This window comes from Chelon labrosus (assembly GCF_963514085.1).
Source record: "Chelon labrosus genome assembly, chromosome: 5".
Taxonomy (NCBI): Eukaryota; Metazoa; Chordata; class Actinopteri; order Mugiliformes; family Mugilidae; genus Chelon; species Chelon labrosus.
In genome coordinates this window covers 12,708,229-12,729,591 of record NC_140341.1, presented here as the reverse complement: position 1 = coordinate 12,729,591, position 21,363 = coordinate 12,708,229, and the positions used below count along the sequence as shown (strand labels likewise).

General features: G+C 40.2%; 1 protein-coding gene across 1 annotated transcript in view; it reads right to left on the bottom strand.

Annotated features, from left to right (window-relative positions):
• nck2a (NCK adaptor protein 2a) overlaps positions 1 to 20,990 on the bottom strand; it is a 36,123-nt gene extending 15,133 nt beyond the window's left edge. The window contains exon 1 of the mRNA XM_084544620.1: positions 20,698 to 20,990. The gene's annotated coding sequence lies outside the window, so the exon portion shown is untranslated. The remainder of the gene's footprint in view (positions 1 to 20,697) is intronic.
• Between the last annotated feature and the right edge of the window lie 373 nt (positions 20,991 to 21,363).

Below are 21,363 nucleotides of genomic sequence, written 5' to 3'. Positions count from 1 at the left end.
GAAGAAGTCAGACTCAGTATTAGAGCCACTCTGGACGAGGCTCTGCGGTTTTAACGGCCCTCTTCGCGACGTCTCCAGCAACAAAACACAGCCAAAGAGGAGTTGGATGCCTTTTTACATGCAGGGAGCTTCCACAATGCTTTCCATATGTATAGTTCTTTGCCCCATCTCAAAAACAGGCAATATTTCGCACCACCAAGAACTTTCCCACATGACACAGAGGAAAAGCTGCACATTTTCTTTCTCACACATTTGACAACCCTCAAACGGCGTACGACATGAGCTCATCTTCTTCTCTGTGACTGATGCGGTTGGTGATCGCTCAGAGGACAACACAGGCACCCCGTACAATGCACGCCATCAGAATAATAACAATAAAAAAAAAAGCTAAACTAAAACCACTCAACCCACTGTGGGCTTAAAATAGGTCTGAGAAAAAGCGGCTTTCAGACCACACAGGATATCACCACAGCATTTTGACTGCACATCTGAAGGAAGAGGAGGACTCTTTATTAAACCTTTCTTCCAAGTCTGAGTGCAAAACACCGTATCCAAACCTAATGGAAAATAAATGATGGCGCTCCAGTAAGTGAAGGACTTTGGGAATCTTTGATTTCCCACGATACTAAATTGTATATTACTTGGTCTAACATGCCACTTAAATGTCTTCATGCTGGTGATATATATTGGTTTACTTCAAAAGGCTCGTAGAGGACAGTGTACAACTTTGCTTTACAAGCTACGTAGTACACAAACTGACCTTCAGGTGTTAAACTGACAGAGCGTGTGTTTAAATTCTGCAAATTCCTGAAGGTTTTCTGCAGTTTTGCACTAATGAAAAATAACTTGTGTAAACAAAATATGATGCTGTGAACACTAACATGCTGCGCTTCCTCAATTAAGGTAAACACGGCAACGTCAAAACACGGTTAATGAAGTTTTAACTCTCCAAATGTCATTTTGTTAAAATTCTTCCTAGCACAGAATCATCTGACAGTTCGCGTGAGCCGAGGTGGAACAGGCGTACTGAGCAGGCAGACGGCAGTTCTGTATCAAATTATATCCAGCACATTAACCTGTATTAAAACCCTCTGTTGCGTGTATTAATGAGTGTCTTTTGGAAAATCCTTGCGACGCGACGTTCACAAAACGAGTAGTGACTCGAGTGCTTTCGAAGGCAATGGTAAATAAGCATTGAGAAATACAGGTTGGGGCAGGCGACCAAACAATGGCAAAACCCTTTGGGTTAAAGCGGAAATGTGTCTGTAGCAACACAACTGTTGTTACAAGCATTAGGTCATATTTATGATGAAGAAATTCCCTCTCTGAGGCGCTCTTACGACTAGGGTGTTGTACTACTGATACTAGTGGATAAATCCCTAGTAGCGGCAGCCAGTAAAAACCATAGCATTTTTTATAATTAATTATAATTTCCTCTTCTTTTTTTTTTATATAAATATCATGGTGCCCCTAGATAAAACTATTTTTCTGTCATCTAGAGCTCTATGGATGGATATATCTTCAGTACTTACTAGTAAGTAAATTATTTTTTTAACAGATCAACAGATTTTTCTTTTTTACCAATTTCTTAAGAAGTCATTTTTTAAGATAAAATACCGCAAAACTCCTCAGTTGTGAGGATTTTCTTCTTGTTTTCGTCTCATAGGACACTAAAGTCCTTGAATTTGGATTATTCTTTAAACAAATAAGGGAATCTGAAGACAACACCGTGGCCATCTTTCACTATTTTCTGATATTTCAATTAAATAATTAAGATTATAGTAAATAAATTGATGATGATAACTTAAGTATTTTATACTGGTGTTTTCACCCCATCTATTTTGTACATAAGAGAGTTCACCCTGGTTCACCTCTGTTGCCCACTAAAGCATTCACACAAAAAAACACTTTAAATCTCAACTTGCCCGAAAAGCTTTTGACAGAAACATGGAATTCCTTTTTTTCCTTCAAGTGGACCTTCCTTCCCCCATCCTCTCTTTGCTAGGAAATTTTTTCACATGTCACTTTCATTTTCTGTCAATACTTCATCCCTCCTCTCCTAAGTAGAGCGGCTATTGTCAAGTCAATTGCCATGACAACAATCACTGGGTGGTCCCTTGTTTGCCAACAGGGGCGTTCCCCCAAGAATTTGACTTCTATCCCTTCACTCTTCGATTTCTGATATTTCTTTGCAGAGGATTAGCTTCCCCTCTGCACAAGAGACAGATGTAGGGCCTGAAACCACAAACCTTTTTTCTTTCTTGGTGTATTATATAAGCGTTGCATGTTAAAGTGACATGAAAATGCATTAAACACATTGTTCTAAGAGCAGAATGATAATAAAGCCAACGGGTTATCATTATGCATCACCATTCTTATTCAATCCCAGCCTCACATATCAGACAGATGGTAGCTATTGATGTTTTTTTTCTACTTAAGCATCAAACTCTAGTCTCTAACGTGTTACAGATCACTTTATCCGAGTTGCTGTTTTAATTAGTATCTTCCTAATTCAGGCGCAGAGCAGTGCATCATGTTAATTTCGCATCATTATTCCATCGTAATGACTGCACAGAAAGACGATAAACAACGCTGAATCCCTATTGCACCGGGCTCCTAATGCATTCCTCTTTTTCTCCCTCAAGGTATAAATAGCTGACTTCAAACTTGTGTTGTTTTCTCTACTCCTTGATGCCTACTTTAGCGGCTTCCATAACAGTGCCGTGCTTGTTCACTTTGCACACCTCCCTGCACTCTAAACACATGATGAGACTCCTCTAAGGAGAAGCCTCTTCTCCGCAAATTTTATAACTCAGCCCTCTGTACACAACCTCTCTCTGCTGCAGGCCGTTACCTATTAACATAGTTTTCTCCTCATATTTTTTATTTTTTTTTATCAGTTCTCTCTATTTTTATCTCTGTGATAGTCCTAGTATCCATGTCCCCCTGGCAGAACAACAAAAGGCAAGCACTGTAAAGCAGAGCGGGGCAAATGTAGTGAGCACAGCTTTGATGTACAATGCTGATGTTTTCCCTCGATTGAAAGAGACGGAGAAACACCTGAGGTGATGGTGTGTTTGTGTCTGTGACACAGCCTGAGAGAAAGCGAGCAATACGGAGAAATAACGGGGGTGGGTGTAAACAGGGTCACTTCCAGGCCAAACAACAGAGATGTGGTGGTGGCTTTGAGGTGCAGAAGTGCTTTAAAATGGACTGCACTACACTTTGTAGATTTAAATGTATTCTTCTAAACACTAATCATACAACGTGTCTCCAAGGACCTTCCCTCTATATATATATATATATATATATATATATATACACACACTAGTACCCAAAACCTGAAAATGTCAGCCGTGTATAGCAACATGGGAAAGTCAAACGAACTTTGGAAAGTTCAGATTAAACATTGATCGGGGGCAGTATATCTATCATCTTTTTTCCCCTGCAGGTCTGAAAAGTGAAGCCAATGTCCCGGTGTCTAATGACCAGCAAGAGGTGACTTCCGTGGTTCCAAAAACACTCACAACTGAGGTTTATAAGACACCTACTTCTCATCTAACGTATCATCTCAGTAAATGTTTTTCCTTATGAGATGCAAGTCTTCTTCAACTCAGCATGATGTTCATTTTTCTAAACAGTTTCTAAATAGTTGACACAGTCCTTTAAAACAGAAACACAACAGCGATAATGAAGATGCCAAGCCCATGGGTTCAAAATGTTAGTCCACCAACAAATGGATCATGTCTCAGTTGCTACATCTGTCTTTTGTACACAGTCTATTAGCAAAATCTACAGCTAATACCACGTTATATCAGGCTTCACCGAGATGGTTTAGTCAACGATATTGCTAGATATGTTTAGAGAATTTTGGTCACATGATCAAAGTGGTTGTATTTGAGGTCAATGATGTGGGCCAGCAGGAAACCTGTTAGACCAATTTGTTAAACAGTATTTCTTGATTTTGTTTCAACTCAAAAACTCTTTGAAGTATAACTAATTTATTATCAGATATAAAAAGAACTAGACAGTAATGTAAATGAAAAAGACTGTAAATTATAAGCCTGACAGAGTATGTGATCACAAATAGCAGGATAGGACTGAGTGAAGCTCACTTTTCTTCAAGATCAATGTTAATGTGGACGCGTAATTTTTATATGTAAACTACGGGACACTTCAAAACGAGTTGGTCTGGTGTCATCACTCTCAACAAGCTTTTCTGTGTGCTGTCAAAATATGGAAAGAAACAGAAGCAGTGGTGAATAAACAACACCATCCAAAAATGTGCTGCAGGATGTGCAGAAAACAACTGATGCTGTTCCATATGGAGCAGTCTGAGACTGGAGGCGAGAAACATTTCCATACTGCACTGTCTCATTGGCTTGGAAACTTTATTTTGTTGAGCATGAGCAGCTTTTGAAATCAAATAGACAAAAAGCCCAGAGCCACACGAGCTTTGCATTTCTGCTTTTCTTAATTCGCTGGATTGTCAACACGGTCAATTTGCAACCCGGAGTTAACGAACATGAGCACTCAGCAGAAAGTACAACGGATTTAAATGTACATGTGATACTATAAACATACTGATACAAAGACGCTGCACTCTCTTCACTGATGAGTGAGAACAAAAGCAGTTCTACAGCAGGACCACGGCAGTATCACATTTGTCGGTCATATTTAATTGGGAAGGTTAAACAGAAGATGCAAAAACTAACCAGGTGCTTCTTTGCAGCTGCCCAAACCACTTCGTGATGAAGCCTATTAGAGCTGCAGCAGTCGCTTCTGACGACTAAATAAGACAATTATTCTCCACAGAATTTGTCCTTTCTTTGTTATTCCAGCAGAGATGTAATTATGAAGTAATCACATGAAATAAGGAACGTAATTAATCACGACAAAAACAAACAACGGGCTAATTACGTGCTTTTGCAAAGAGATCTGAATTGTTTACTGTAACGGACAAGCGTGGCAATGCTGGGTGGTGCTAGAAAGTATGTATCTGTATGTATGTTTTATTTAAGCAAAGTCAACGCACAGTTGGTCATTCGGCATAGAGTTTGACTTATTTTATAAAACAGGAATTAAGTGTTTTAATGTATACGAAGTGGCAGCGAGTTCATTCAGATACAGGGCTAGGTTTTCGGCAACCAGCTTGTCTAACCATCCAAACATCACCCATTACACAAGAGAAAAGAAATCATTATATAATGACTGACTATGCCTTCACCTAAATCAGGATGTTTCTCATGCCTGAGACCACTGGAGACACTTGACTGGTCCCATTAAAATATACAACAGATTATTTAAAGTGCATCAAACTCCAAGAACATTACAGCTGGTATAGTAGAGTCAGCCAGATCCGTTTCAACAAGCGAATTGGGATTATCTGATGAATGTGTTCTTGTTAACCACAGCTTCCTCTACTGCAAATATTTAATCTCTACACCATTGCCTAGTGATACTAAAATATGTCAAAGCAAAGCTTGAACCAGAGGCCCAACACATCAACAGACGAGAACAAACACAGATGTTAATTTCACTCTCTATGGAAGTATGAACTCTAGGATTCTTGCACCACATGCCATATCTGCACATGTAGAAAGCTGAGATTTCTGATAGCGTCAAAATACGATGGAAGAAACAGTGTTTTCTCGCAGTGGTTCGATATCAGAAACTGTGCCCCGGCTACTCTGGATACTCCTCAGTGTTGGGAACATGTACTTTATATTCATGTAAAAGACGAAAGACTGAAAAGGAGACTTTCGCTGAAACAACTCGTCTTTTTTTTTTTATACTCAAGCAGGGTAACAAGGGTATCATACTCAGTACAGAATTTACATATATCTGTGGGGATCCCTGCAAGCAACAAGCAAGCAAGCAACGTCAGACGGGGATTTATTTTTTTTTAATGAGGTAACATGGGAGGTTAAGAAACAACCCATGTGTGTGGTATTTATGATTTGCATCAGCTCATTACGTGCTTCATATGTGACGAGTACGCAGGCTTGTAACACCAGAGATGACTCAAGTTGTGGAAGAACATATTGTAAAATGAGGTTATCTCAAGGGGAAATAAGAACACAGCACAGGCCGCAGCCTCTGAAAAACTCTCCACTTCCTAGAGTAACATAAACCACTGTTGACTATCTTCCAGCTTGAGCTGCTTCACCTTCTCTTTGTACCTTCTGCTCCATCGGTTTTCTTTCTACTCCTCCCTTGGCCATGGATCTGAATTATTCTCTTTGATCAAATGCTACCTTGAGGCTCCCGAGAGAGAACAGATTGATGTAGCAATAGCAGTGCAGAAAGACTGGTGCAACGCAGTGCAGACCTGTTGAACGCCTTAAGTCGCAATCGCCTTCAAGCACAGATGTGGACAACTCCCAGGCCATCTAGTCAGAGTCGTCTGCTGAAGGAAAAGTCACTGGAGAGATGCTGATTAAATAGCCTGTGCTTCAAACTCAAAACAGGGGATTACGCATACTGAAAACGAGTGAATCCTTTTCGAAGTGGTTACGATTCATACATGACACCGTCGTGATTATCCACCTAAACAGCATACCCAGTCCTATTTGCGTTTGTTAAATATGAAGTATGAGAGAATAAATAGACACAAAGGCTTAAACTACATAAAATACATGGCGTTTGCTTAGAGTTTTAAAAAATGCTTAACATTAAATGTATTCAATTCCAGGTCATTTCAAAAATGACATTAATGCAACTATATGTTTAGTTAATTTAGTTGTTTGAGGTTTTCAAAAATACTATTAGTACAGGTTAATGGCAGCAGTTGAAAGGTTCGTTCTTGCTCCCACTCCAGAGACAGAGGCGACTGGTTAGCATCAATATGACAAAAATACAGATGACTAATACAATCTCATATCAGCAAATACAAAAGGTGAGTATTTGTCAAATATTTGTCCTGTGTCCTTTGACATTTTCCATGACAGTTAATTTCTGTGACTAACTGTTAAAAAAACAACTACATTTATGTTTATCCAGGTTTTTCAAGACACATGGGAACTCCTTTTTTTTTTTCTTTCTTTACTTTCTTTACTTGAGCAGTGAGTTGTTACTGATATTCTGCTTGCCTTTCTTTCTCATTTAGTTTGTTTGTCTATGTTGCATAACCTCGGGGCTGACGTCAGCGCCACGGGGAGCCCAGAACAGTACGCTGAAAATCGAAATGGCAGTGGGTAAAAGCTGCATCTCCTGTCAGCGGCTGTGTGACTATAATTATCACCCATTGAAGACACAGCATCAGTCTATCACTGCATTCACAGCTTCAGGAAGAGACTGACCTCTGCAGTGACATTCAGCTGACAGAAAATAGTTATGGGAATGAGCACAGGAAACGACGACAACAGGAGAAAGAGTTTATACTACACTGCATCTCTTTGTGGAAGCATACTTTAAATATGTATACGTCTTGTCTGCAATTCTTGTCTTGTCTGACTTTTTTTGCTTAGAAAGGACAAGACTGACACCACTGTCAGTTAAATGTGAAGCTACAGCAGGCATCTTATTGATATTAACAATGAATAGAGACTCTATTTAGTCTGACCCTGACACGTTAAGAAAATCGGAACCATTATGAGCATGTCTAAGATTATTATTCATCACCCTGGATCTAATTTTATTAATATGTAAAGATAAAATGTAAGTGATAAGTGTGGCTTTACTTCTTGAAAGGACTTCCTTAATTCTTCACAGATTGCCTAGCAACCTCAAAGATTTCAAGACTTTGGGATTTTTTTTTTTTTTATCTAATATTTCACAAAAATGTAAGATTGTGTGAAAACATCTCGCGTTTAAGCCGTTTCCTGTTTTTGAATTACCAGAATAACTTGTTAGCTATTAATAAAATTACACGCGAGATGGTGTACTGATGGTTTAAAATGAGAGCACAGGATATCCAAACAGACCTGTACACTTGGTGAAAAGATTTTTAGAGCTGATATTAATTGCAGGTAGTAAAAGTATTCATTATATACTATCTACTGCATATGTTTGGGATAAGGTTAGGTATTTTGTACACGGTACCTGATGTAAATAAGTTTAAATGAACTAAACCAATATATTCTGCTCTGTTTTCTGCTAAAAATCTGATTATTGGCCATTTTCATTGATATATCTGCAATCAAAAAGTTTCTTACTGACAAATGCGAAACATTAGCAAAGCATTAGCAAAATATTCACTCTCTTTTAGCTCTGTTTTTGAGCTCTACCAACTCTGCAGTTCACCAGCTAGTCAAAAACTGTGTCGGCCTGCTGTTTGGTGCCGCGCAGGTACTGCATGGTGCATATTCACAGAACTTATATTGAGCATTTACGCTGTGTAAAGCCAACAGGAGCCGCAGACTCATGCAAAAGAAAAATCTCTGTAGTTTCACATTGTGCCATGGTAATGTGAAAACAATGCGTCACTTTATTGTGCAAACACTGATTGCAGCTGATTGATGGTCCAACTTGGAACATGGTTGAAAGACATTTGCTTCTCTTTGATCGCAGACCTCACATTTAGCCTCTGGTGTTAAATGCCAAGATTCCCACAGCTAGTCCCACACAAGGAATGTAACATCTGGCTAAATGCTCCCTACTGTTGGACAGAGGAACACTTTTCTCTGACACCCCTTACTCATATGAGAAATCTTGAGGGAAGATAAAAATTAAAAAAAATGCTGAAGACGCGCAATCTTTATGTTCATGCCATCAATCCTTTCTGTTCGCTGATAATGTAAAGCCTTTAAGTGCGTCTTTCTTATTGTCTGAGCTCGCTATTTTCTGCACTGCAGGATACTATAGCTTGACATTTTAACAATACACTTCCACGCCGTTACAGTGATTTGGCGTGGCCTGAACACAGGATGGCATTTCTGTTTCTCTTCTGACACGCAGATGATATCACTCCTTCCTCATAAAACTCTGACGCTACCGCACTCTGCAAGCATCTGCCGCCAGCTCTCCATTCTCTGGCAAGGTCACTTTCAAACATCTGTAGTTCTGCCAAGCCAAAACAGCAGACAGGGTAAATAGATGCCCTGTAGCAAGTGTATATACGATTGTGTGCATGAGAGAGCAACAAAGAGACACTCAACAGGCCAAATACAGTGTTTGTGTGCAGTATTGAGCTCTCAGGAGATCCTTGTGGCGTTCTGAGCCATACATCTCATAAATAAAGCAGGATTTCCGTCAGCTTCAGCCATGTGTAAGTATGTGTGTGTGAGAGAGAGAAAGGGCACAAATGGATTAGAGGAGGCCTATCATATTGCTCCATTTAGCAACTGAATCCACTCCCAAGCATGAAGGAGCACATTTCAGGACAAATACATGAAAACATAATGTCGTTATAGCCTGGATGTTAAATACTCCATGAAGCGGTGATTCAACTTCATAATCTCCCTTGAAATATTAAACTTAGCACAGAAACATCCAAATGAAGCTGCTGATTCTGAAGCACTAGTTTGTCCTCGCACCGATTTCATGAGCTCTGAATTATCAGCCACGATCAGCCAAACTGTAGTCCAGATGGTCGGTGAGGCTGACTGAAGTTCAGAAGCTGCCACATGGCTTTTACTTGTTGTTCAACAATCTGTATATGCACAGTTACTGCGGCTCTTCCGTTCGTCTCCCCGCACCGTGATATGAGCAGAAATACGAGCTTGAGGAAAAGGCATTTAAGTGTAAAAGTGTCAGGGTCTATTATATGGGCTACAGCTGTAATCTAATTATCTTACAATATACTAAAATATAAATGGTACAAGCCACGTAATTGCCCAAATCCCAACAGTAAGATGGCAGAAAACCAGAGAGCGGCAAAGCATAAAAAAGACAATTCTGCTGAAATAGTAGTTTCATCTGAGGATAGTAAATGTGGGACAAGTCAGGTGAGAGTCATCAAACTTTTAAAAGAAGCCAATCAGCCCAGGCACACCACTGAAAATGTAGATTACCTTTCCTTTAGCAACTGGTTCTCATGGAAAGGAAAGCACACGTTTAAGCAAATTAGTTAGTGTGTTAATTAGTCTCTTAAAACGTCTGTGCATAACAATGGCTTTTAAGATTATTTGCACTTTACAATAAACAGTAAATTGTGACTTTGGACATTCTCGAGGTGTCATGGGCCTAACTTAATGAAACATTGGTGAAGGGAGGTGCCCACTTGAAAACCCCAATGACACGCTGCATACTGCTGTTGACTAGGACAGGTATCTTCACGTTGGTTGGTTGCGATATTTCTTTGTGTGGTTAGTTGCTGAGCGGGCCATACAAGCCAGCATCATTTGGTTAGCTTATATTTCACAAGGTTTGAATGTATCCTCTGCTGCTCTGTGGGCCCTTACAAGCCAGCAGCATTTGGTTAGTTCATTTAGATTGTAGGTTAATCGTCATATCTCATGACCGTAGGTTTGTCAGGGTTTTTCAGCTGGACAGGGCCTCTAAATGTGTTTTGCCTGGGATCTTGGCACAAGGGGTTGTAACATCTAATCCTGTGTATACAAAACGTTACTTTCAGAGTAACGTTTTGCCATATTTACTGAATCAGACAGCTAAGCCTAACCCAAGCTACTACATACCAGTTTCAAATGTTTCATTTCTTCAGGATATCAAAAAAAAATTAAATAGCATAGGCGTTTCGCTACAGCAAACTCCATAAACCCGTCACCTCATGTCACCTGTATCTATGCCACAAAGGTACGCTTCAAAACACTGCAAAGACTACGGCCAGCAGGCACACACGCGCTGGGCCTTTGGAAAACCTGAAGAGCTACTATTAGCTGGGAGGCTAGGAGGCTAAGCTGAGATAAAACCCATAAAACACAGCTGTCCTGTCCTGTCCTGAATCATGCTGATCAGTTGCACTTCCTCTTGTCCACTGGTACGCTTAGCTTAACAGCCAATCTGAGTGATTTCTCTCACCAACATTGAACTCTCACCGGTTCAATGTACTGAATCAGCTGAAAAGCCAATGACAGGGTCCAATTAGCGCCAACGGTGCAGGATGCACGGAAAAACTAGGGCGCTCACTAACAGCCGACCGTCTGCTTGACGCGTGAAGCCCCTTAAAAGTTACAGTATTCTGCTGTTTTGTTGCATAGTCGGGTTTAAGATATAGAAAAGAACTGGAACATGTTTCCCTGCGAAGCCAAAACTTTTTTGTACAGTATTTGCGCATGGCTTTGTTCTGTTCTGCTCTGCATTGTGTTAAATGAGGCCAAAATGTGTCCACGTTAAAATATTAAATTATATTATATTAATACTTTATTTACTATAGAAGCCCGTCCTTATCTGTATCCATGACCGCTTCTGTTCCTCCAATACTGGGTTAAGGTTTGCCGTCCTGCTTGTTCCTCATAGTATTACAGTATCAACTGAATGTGTCACCTAGGAGATGACACATTGGTATGGGTGTGTTTATGTAAACATAAAGACTGCAAGCAAATGTTTAGTGACAGCAATCAGTCGCTGAGCTTTGATTAGTTTCTGATGTTGTGGGCATGTTATACAGCTCTAGAGATTTCTATGCTGGCAGCCTATTATCGAAGGCATCGACATAAAACTGGGTTGGTTAGAAAGTTGTAATATAGATTATTGATTAATTGCCTGGGGCAAGTATCAGACAGCAAAGCTCTGCTCAGCTGTTTGTGATCCTCTGGGTTTTCCATTCAAGCTTGCTAGTTGCTAGTGTATGCATATAGTGCTTAAAAATAAAAAAGTATAAGAAAAATATTTTAATTATTTGTAACAGCTGGCCTGGCAGTTCACGGCCCTCTCTTCACACTATGAGGTTATTAGCTACAATCGCTTGGCTGTTCTGCGTTGTGTCTTGTCTTGTCCATTGTGCAATTCTGACAACAATGCTTAGATCCCACACAGTTGCGGTTGAGCTGGTTGCAGGTTTTCACTAGAATTGAATTCCATTCATACAATCCCTCCCACAGTGCATGTCTCAGCGAATGCACATACTATCCAAACGCCTTACTTTCATTTTCTCTGTATGCCTCGTGGGGACTTCCCCTTAACCGCATGGAAATGTCAATTATCTTGTGGGAAATTACTTCGAAAGACATACGCAATTCTCTCCACTGACTTAAGTCGCAGGTGATCAATGAACTTTGTCTCAAGGGATTGTTGTAATGATGAAAACACAACACTTCAAGGTAAACAATTGACCATCCAGTGGATTCAGATGGTGCAAACGTGCCACTGAGCGCTGAGTATGGATTATTTAAAATCAAAGTAATGCCAAACAAGCTTGTTTCACTAATCCATGTGAAACAACTGGAATCTGAAAAACTGCAGTCTTACAGACCAACAAGTGGACGGCCACATCAGACCAGTTATCTATCCATCCATCTATCATTTATTTTAAAACTCAAGTCACTGAAAAACAGTTTTTCAAAGATATCAAGAAGCCATCCCTACCTGTTTATCTTGTGTTGGATCAGGGTTGGATAGTATTTTGAGTGGTAGTCTAAATAATGTTCAGTCTCATAATATATTACACAGTCTGTGGCTACAATCCAGAGACTAAATTAGCAGAGGATGATGTTGAACACTGATTAATTATGTATCAGACACGCTGAATTAAGAGATTAGTTTGCACACATTACTCTTCACAAGCTACTTGCTGCATATGCCAGGAAACCTGAATGAGAAATGCTAAGCTGCTAAGATTATGATACTGAAAGTTGAATGAAACCTTAACTGACTCCTGAAACTGAGCAACACTAAATTCATTTGTAGTGGTTAGGGTTTGTTGGCATGTGAAGTATGTAGTTCATTCACGGATGCAGACTGGTAGGTTTCGTTTTCTTCCTTCCTTAACCAGGAAAGGAAAATGCAAAAAGCTCAATTTTAGCATGTTATCAAATTACTTATGAGCTAAAGATCTGAAGCCATTTGAACCTGTTTAAGTGAGGGCTGTGTTATTTTAGAAACAGAAGAAAACAGCAGCTGCAGTAGAAAATCCTGAGGTAAGAACTGGAGGGATTTTGTGGAGCATCTACGTTTACAAAGGTTCATCACTGACAGTTAAAACAAACAGCTGTGAACACATTACTCATTTGTAATTCAGCCATTGAGGTGGCACACGGGGCCACCGTTGTACATTAGAGTTAATGGTGCAGAAGTAATTTGAACTAACCAGGGGGAAAACAAGTAAACAAAGGGAATGCAAATGTTCAAGAGACTATTTAAAATTTCAGGAGCAGAATCACTTAATCTTTGCATTAAAGGAATCAGGAAGCTACTCTATAAGTCTGCCCATCACAAAATGTCAGCGGTGTTGCAGAATAATTCATCCATTAGCTCAAACACTTGTGAATCATAATGCTTACTAGTCTGCCGGTGCCTTCCAGAGCGTTCACAGGAATGGTGAGAGCTTGTTAACGAGGCTGAGGGATGGATGTAACGTGGGCCGCGATGCTCCGAGGGAAACTTGGATCATTCTGTGAAATACAGATAATAAGCAAAGCCCTTGTGCTCTGCATGAGATAACCCAATGCTTCTCAGTATGCTGCTGGTCTGCGCATCAGTACAGCCAAAGGGGAAAACGTCCACTTAATTAAATCAATTAGAGCATGAAGGGCCCGTCGAAGCCTCTGCAGAAAACAACAGAACGGAACAAACTCACAAACAACAGCTTAAGTCTTTTCACGAGTGCAGTGATGTGTTAGCAAACTCAATGAAATTCATTTCATTTTCAACTTTTAAACACTATTAGACATCAAACAAAAATAATCTCCACCTCAGATTACTAGTGCAAGCAACTACGCTTTATTCTGCAATCAATCCAACAATATGTGTGGGCTGCACCAATAATGAGAGCGTATGAAACGAGTCGGGTATCGTCCGAAAATCTACATGAAATACAGCGTTCTTGCAGTGTTTATTTACATGGGTGAGGTAATGTGTCTGTGTTTAACGTATGCGTCACTTACTGAATGTGTTGCGCAATTACGTACTACGTTCTAATATGTAGGAAGAGGTTGGCCACTACTATGAAACCAGAAGCTGAAACTGACTTTTTCAACAATAACCTCTGAAATTTGTGCAGCTATTACACAAAGTGACATCTCTGTGGTTATGGGGCTGTGTAATATCAAAATTTTATAAAATTCACATACTGTATTCTACAGTACTGGTTCTAGTAGTTCCTTGGAAGACGATCTAAGACGACAGGAAACACGTCTATTCCAGTTTTCCAGACATTTTTGAATTTCTTTTGACATTTGTGCTTGATAAATGAATCTGATAAGCACTACTATTCTTACTTAGTGTGTAGAGGTACTTATAGTCCTCAATTTTAGTCCAACATTTGAAACTCTTCACCAAGAAGTGTTGGGTTTCACCCCTTGCTCAGTTTGTCTTCATGACCCAGGTACCAATCTTCATTTTGCACAGTAACATGACCCCGACAACCACTGATGGAAAAAGTGGGGGAGCCGTTCCCTCTTTATTACTATTTAACAAGCAGTTCTCTAGTCGTTTATGAATTTATGTTCAGGTTTCTTTTAAGGAGTAAAGAGGAGCTGAATTTACAATCTGAAAGATAACCTCCCCAATGACCTCTGGTTTACAGCCCACTCTCATCTCATCTTTAGTGTTTTAGTCCCACTAATTAATCAAACTTAGACCTCAAATAATACAAACTCCCACATACATTTTCATGTTTCCTTCACCATCACATTTCAATTCTTCAACTCCTTAACTCCTGCGATGACCTCTCATTCCATCTCGGGCCTTAATATCACCATGAACCATCCGCAGATTACAAAGGGTACAGCGGTGGCTCAGTGGTGTAAGGCTGAGACACAGTACCACTGTGCCGTATAACCAGCTTTACTCACTCACAGTCTCCCCCTGTCTCCCTCACTCTCGCTCTTTTCCCTCCTCTGCCTTCCCGCCCCCTCTCGTCCCAGTGTAGGATTAGGCTCAGTGCCCGGTGATGACACAAGGACACTGAAGCCTACAGACTGTTAGATCAGTTGTTGGGCATGAATTAGGAACTCAAGCCAGGTGGCAGGGGAGGGAGGCGATGATAGAGATGAAGGACAAGGAGGAGACAATGGACGCACTAAAGGAACAAAAGAGAAGCTCAGGATGGAAACTTAAAACTGCTGATAAGAAGCTGAAAACAAAGTCATGGTGAAACTATGGTGTAAAAAAAAGAGACAGAAGCCAATGTCTGCACATCAACTATGATTAAAAACAAAACTAACAGTACATTAGCTGCTGTGTGGGGCTGTGTGGGGCTGCAGAGAAGCTTACATCAGTATGCAAATATGTCATAATAACAATGTTTACATGGTGATGTTTGTTACACCCACCAATATACTTCAGCCTGTGAGCATTGTAACACGACTACAAACAGCTTTAGCCGTTGAGAATGTCATTAGTTCTGCAAGCGCTTAGTTATGTATCAAAGTGTGGATGGAACCAGATAAACCATTAGTGGAAGAAATGTCTGAACGGAAAATCCTACTATTAACAGAAGAAGCATTTCACCCAAAACCACAAATATCAGCCTTGTGGTTGAGGTCTAAAATCCAGGAAACATAAACCGTCTAGACCAAATTTCCTGTACCAAATCTAGGTGGGTGCTACATGCCTAAGTAACATCCACATGAATGCCAGGTGCAAAAGTTTCTCAGCAGAACATTGTATTGTCACAAGATGATCATTGTTATTTACTTCTCCTGTCAGTGGTCATAATGTTGTGGCTGGTCAGTGTATTTGACTTGCTACTGGTACTACAGGAAAAGAAAGCTGAAATCATAGGAATAATACTGAAATTAATACCGAAAGTCTTTAGGTTGTGTCATTCTGGACCAAAGTTGTGGACTGACCTACACGACCTACACGTCCATCCATCTCTGGAGGATGTAGCCACGAATCATTACAGTCAAGAGAAACACTGACGCGCTGCATTGACGTAGTCTGAGAGAAATGGTCCCAACACCAGGAATTAATTTAAATTGTAAAAACAAACAACGCGAATAAGAAGAGATCGTATATCACTGAGAAGGCCACACACTGCGTGCAATGGTAACCATACTGCCTCTGCTTAATAACAACACAAATCCTCTTCCTGCTCCGGGATCATGGGGTCACAGAAAGGGGTCCATTGTCATAACTGTATGTACTGTCACTTTAATGGCTTCCCATTCCCCAGATTACGGCTGATTACAATGACAATAGGACGGCCTTCATCTTGCCACCAACATGATGCTCTTTCATGAGTATTGTTCTGTCTCCTGCCTACCCATCTGTGCCTCTTATTAATTCCTTCTTCCCTCTTAGAGGGCTTAGGATTTCCTTAGGGAGGCAAACACTATGCTTTCCACAAAGCCAAAATAGCAATTCCGACCATGATCTCCATTCCCTGAATGTTTTCCGCTGCTGAATGGCAGTTTCCAGAGAGACCGCTGAAAATAAAGTTCTGATGTTTTGTTTGGGATGTCCAAGAAAAATACACAGCTCCAAGGATGGATTACAAATGTACCATCTAGAACAACATACTGCAGAACACAAAATAAATTTTAATTTCATTTTCCAATATTTAAGAAGATGACACAATCAGCTTTTAAATTGTTTTCTTGCGGCCTGCGCGCTGAAACCTGCACATTAAATCTTTAATTATTCAACTACCAATTACGTTATTAGACTATGAATTTTTCATTGTTACATTATCACAGACAAGTAACTATGAATATTTCATATCATTATGTGCAGTTCATATAATGCCTACTACAAACGGTTTTAAACCCTCACTCGTGTTTTAGATAAGAACACAGTCAAGTTCACATTAAATAAAACAATATTAAAAAAAAAGACAAAACATCTCGTTCAGTTATTTTCCAGCAGCTCCCACTCAAAACAACAGAGAGGGGAAAAAATCACTGTGTAGGCAATGAGCGACATTTCATCACTTCAGGCCCACTAAGTGTATGAGAAAAAAATGAGTAGAGTAATTAGTCTCTATTTATGTGGAATCAAACGTACAGAAGAAAGAGGATGTGGATTATTATTTCATTTGAAAAAACTGCAGCGCAACGGAAAAAAAATTACTGTTACGAGTCTGTGAAGGGAAGCCAACGACTGACGGAGAAGAAATTCCTTTTGTCACAGAAAATCAGAACAAAACAAAAACAGAAGTAAGGCAATATACAAATATACACACACACATACAGGATGTTATGAAGAACAATGTTCAACCTTAAGTTTAAGCAACATGCTGCAAGGAGAATGGAAATAGTGAGCATTATGTTCATTACTAACACCTGTATTTGTTCTTTTTATCAGCCAAGATATGTTGTTAATGATTACATGTAGGTCGCTACAATGACTTACGTGCATTAGAGAAACCAAGCTATATCCAGGTGTTTATCAGTGTGCTGTACCGCGCACACGGGTACTATAAAACTTGCTTTTATTACATTAGGTATTTAAAACGTTGCAGAATATCAGAAGGAAACTTCCTGCAGGTTAACGTACAAAATCTTTGACGTTATTAATTGATGAAGGCTCCTGAATGAAAAATGAGTTTCAGTCTCTGAAGCAAATGGAGGCAATTTAGAGGAATAGTGTGTGATGTCTGAAGCTGTGATGGTAAGAGGTACTTATCCATAGTCAGTGTGTTACCTACGATACACGGTGGTGAAACAGCTAGCTAAATCTACGCCCACCTAAGGAAGTTAATATCCGTTTAAGTGCTAAATTTATTATGTTTTCACAGCTTCACCTTGACCCCCGTCAGCCTCTTCCGATGAGAAAACTGACGCCACGATAGATGTCTTTGAAGCCACCAGACTCCATTAAAAAGAGCAGCCTAGAGATCTAGAGATGCCAGGATTAGTTTCTTTGTGTTAATTTCAAACTCTGGTGTGTTAACACGTTTCTTCTGATTTGAATTAATGTGTTACAACAACACAAATAGACAGCGGTAGACAAGCAAGCGCAATGTTCTGCGAGGTACAGGTTACAGAATTTTTTCAGTTGAGTCTGGTGGCTTTAAAGAGAGTCTCTAGACTGATGTAATAGTGTCAGTCCCTTGTTTAAAAAAAATTCAAAAGTGAAGCAGTGATCACTTTCTATACACAAGTGTACAATCAAACTTAAGCAACCCCAATTCCAAAACAAAAAACTATCTCTTTAAACGCTCTAATTTTTAGGGGTGTCTTCTATCTGTCCTCTGAAGGCCCAAAACAATGTTCGAAGATGTCTTCATTTGCAACTACCGGTTCAAAGTTCAGTTTATGAAGTTGATACAGAGACCTGGATTTAACTAAGCAAATGGGTATGAGCCTCCCATTGGATAATTACTGCATGGACGATCATCTTTCAGCTGGTAACAAGTTATTTAACCCCAACAGATGCAATGAGTAGCTTCTCATTTCTTAAACAGCCATATCTAAAGACACATCCCGTGGTCGCGTGAAAGATGTTGAGAGAAGGGTCAAATCATTGCCATGCATCAAACATCTAAGGAGATTGTACAAACTACGGAAATTGGGTTAAGAACTGTCCAACGCATTATTTAAAAATTGGAAGGATAGTGGGGAACCATCGCATCAGGGTAAGAAGAGAGGCAGATGAAGTGATGCACCCATCATGCCTAGTGTCTACTGTACAAGCCTGTGGGGGCAGTGCTATGATCTGGGGTTGCTGCAGTTGCTCACGTCTAGGTTCAGCAACATTATGTATCCAAAGAATGAGGTCAGCTGAATATACTGAATGACCAGGTTATTCCATCAATGGATTTTTTCTTCCCTGATGTTCACGGGCATATTCCAAGATGACAATGCCAGGATTCATGGGGCTCAGATTGTGAAAGAGTGAGACATCATGAGACATCATTTTCACACACGGATTGGCCACCACAGAGTCCAGACCTTAACCCCACTGAGAATCTTTGGGATGTGCTGGAGGAGGCTTTGTGCAGTGGTCAGACTCTCCCATCATCAATACAAGATGCCAAAGGAATGCTGGATGGAAATAAATCCAATTCAATGTTTCAGCTTTACACAACTTACAGTCCATTCCTCACTGCCTTCACAGACGAGCGTCAAAGTTTACTTTTAGAACATGACACACTGTAACAGTCATATGTATTTTGGTAGGATTCTTCTGCTTCCTGAAAGACGCCTCTTCATCTTTTCCTGCAGTTTTATTTCAAGCAAGGGGAAGCCACTCATGTTTCCACGTGTATTCAACTTCCAGGATTCTTAATATTTACAAGACGTGACTAGTTAATGTTTTACAGTGGAACTTGCGTGACACTGACCTCTTGACACATACGCCTGGCCGAGACTTATTACAAAACATTCATTTTATATGAGATAAACTAGAACCAGAAACAGTTATTGCACTTTTGGCTTTTTTAAAAATAAAGACTTAACAATGAATCAACCATAAAACTAAAAAACTGCTGAGTAATTTTCTTCTTCCAATCAACTTGTTGAATACAGGTTGGAACTGGACCACTCGATACCCGCTGAAAATGTCACTTAAAACATAAAATCAGAATTTGCTAAGTAACTGGAGCAGAGTCACAGCTTTTATATACAGCTGTGTACAAGTATAGATATAGTTTTTACACATAGATCTCTATTATCCAGAAAGACGAAACCTCCGCAGGGGCAATATGATTTCCGAAACCGTTTACAGTCCACATATCTTTGGTTTCCGATATGATGTAACTGGCAGCGAGTTTCTGTAGCACAGACCCGGCCATCCAGTTATTGCACCTGCCTTCCACATACCTGTCATTGCTGAGCGAACCTTGTCCTAGACTTAGAACGGCACACTTAGCAGAGGGTGTGTCTGCAGAAAAGGTGTGCCATGACCTGCATCAAAAAAAAAAAGCTACTTGTTTGTGCAATCGCCTCAGTCTCTAGGTGAGAACTTCTCCACGGTTCTACACAAATGACATATCATTAATAGACAAAGGGACAATACAGACAGACAACGCTTTCCCCTTCTGTCATCAGCAGGGCTTGATGAGGAGGATACACGGTGCAGTTACCACGAAAAGCCACTAGAAACATTGACAAGCTCGGCATGTGTCGCCAATCTATGGTGTTTTGGCAATTCTGGTTCATTGTGTAAGCTGCTGCGTTCATAACAGGGACTCTAAAAAAAAAAAAAAAAAAAAAACGCAGTGCACACTGTTAAAGATGAAAAAAATGGAGAAAATGTGCTATTAAAATAAAATAACAACGCAAATAAACGATCTGTAAGAGAACAGATGTGTCTGAAGAGGTGCTTGGTGATTGCTTTAGTAGGCTGAGCTCGCAGGCCTTTAAGAAGTGGTACAAAAAAAAGACAAAACAGCAAATTGGCTCAAAATAAAGCGTTTGTTTTGCGCGTAAAAAACGAAATTTTTGAGCCATTCCAGGTGTTATTTCTAATAGTAACACGCACAAATGTGAGGTAGAGCCGAGCTCCCAGCACAATGTCTAGTTAAACCTCATCTGAGTGGACAAAGAGCCAGCGACAAATCTAGAAAGTGACACCGCCGAGCTTTCACTCGTGTCCCAACTTTAACAGCTGTTTCTAGTTTTTTATTTTTTTTTTTCCCCAAAGCCAAACGAGGCAAAAACAAAAGAGTCCTTTACACAGAGCTGGAGTGGCCAAAGTGGCCAGTCCCAACTGCACCAACTTAACACAGTTCATTTGCGGCTGCAGGCTTACCTTAGTGTTCACTCCAGTGAGAATGGGCAAACAGCGACACGCTCAACACGCCAATAAAACCAGAGCCCCCCCTCGCACCAAACAATGAGAAACTAGGCCCGAGAGAAAGAGGCAGAAGTACGGTTTACGTCCACATCGCCTCGGCTCTCGCTGCTTTTCCTTTCTTTTCAAACGTGGACTCGGCGCGGACTGCTCGACCTGCGCTCGCTTGTTTTTCCGTCGCAGGCTCACACTGCCTCCACCTCAATCACTCCTACCAAGCTAGACAGGGGGGACGGTGCGCTTCCGCTCGCGACTTTCAAAATAAAACTGGGATTTTATTGTGGCAGAAGATGCCAGTGGGTATGTGACCAGCAGTAAGGAATAAAGGGAGACAACACTTTCCAAATGGGGTCCCTCTAAATCTAATTTCGTCTTGAAGTCAGAAAAATAGTATTCAATTCATCATTCATTCATCTTCTGTAACCGCTTGTCCTGTGAGGGCTTGCGGTACACCCTGGACAGGTCGCCAGCCTATCGCAGGGCTGAAATATTTTGCTGTTAATATAAAAATATTAATAGCAAAAATGATTAATTTCACAAGTGGAATGACGTACTGTTTATATTCAATTCAGTTTTATTTATATAGCGTCAATAACAATACATTTTGTCTCAAGGCGCTTTATA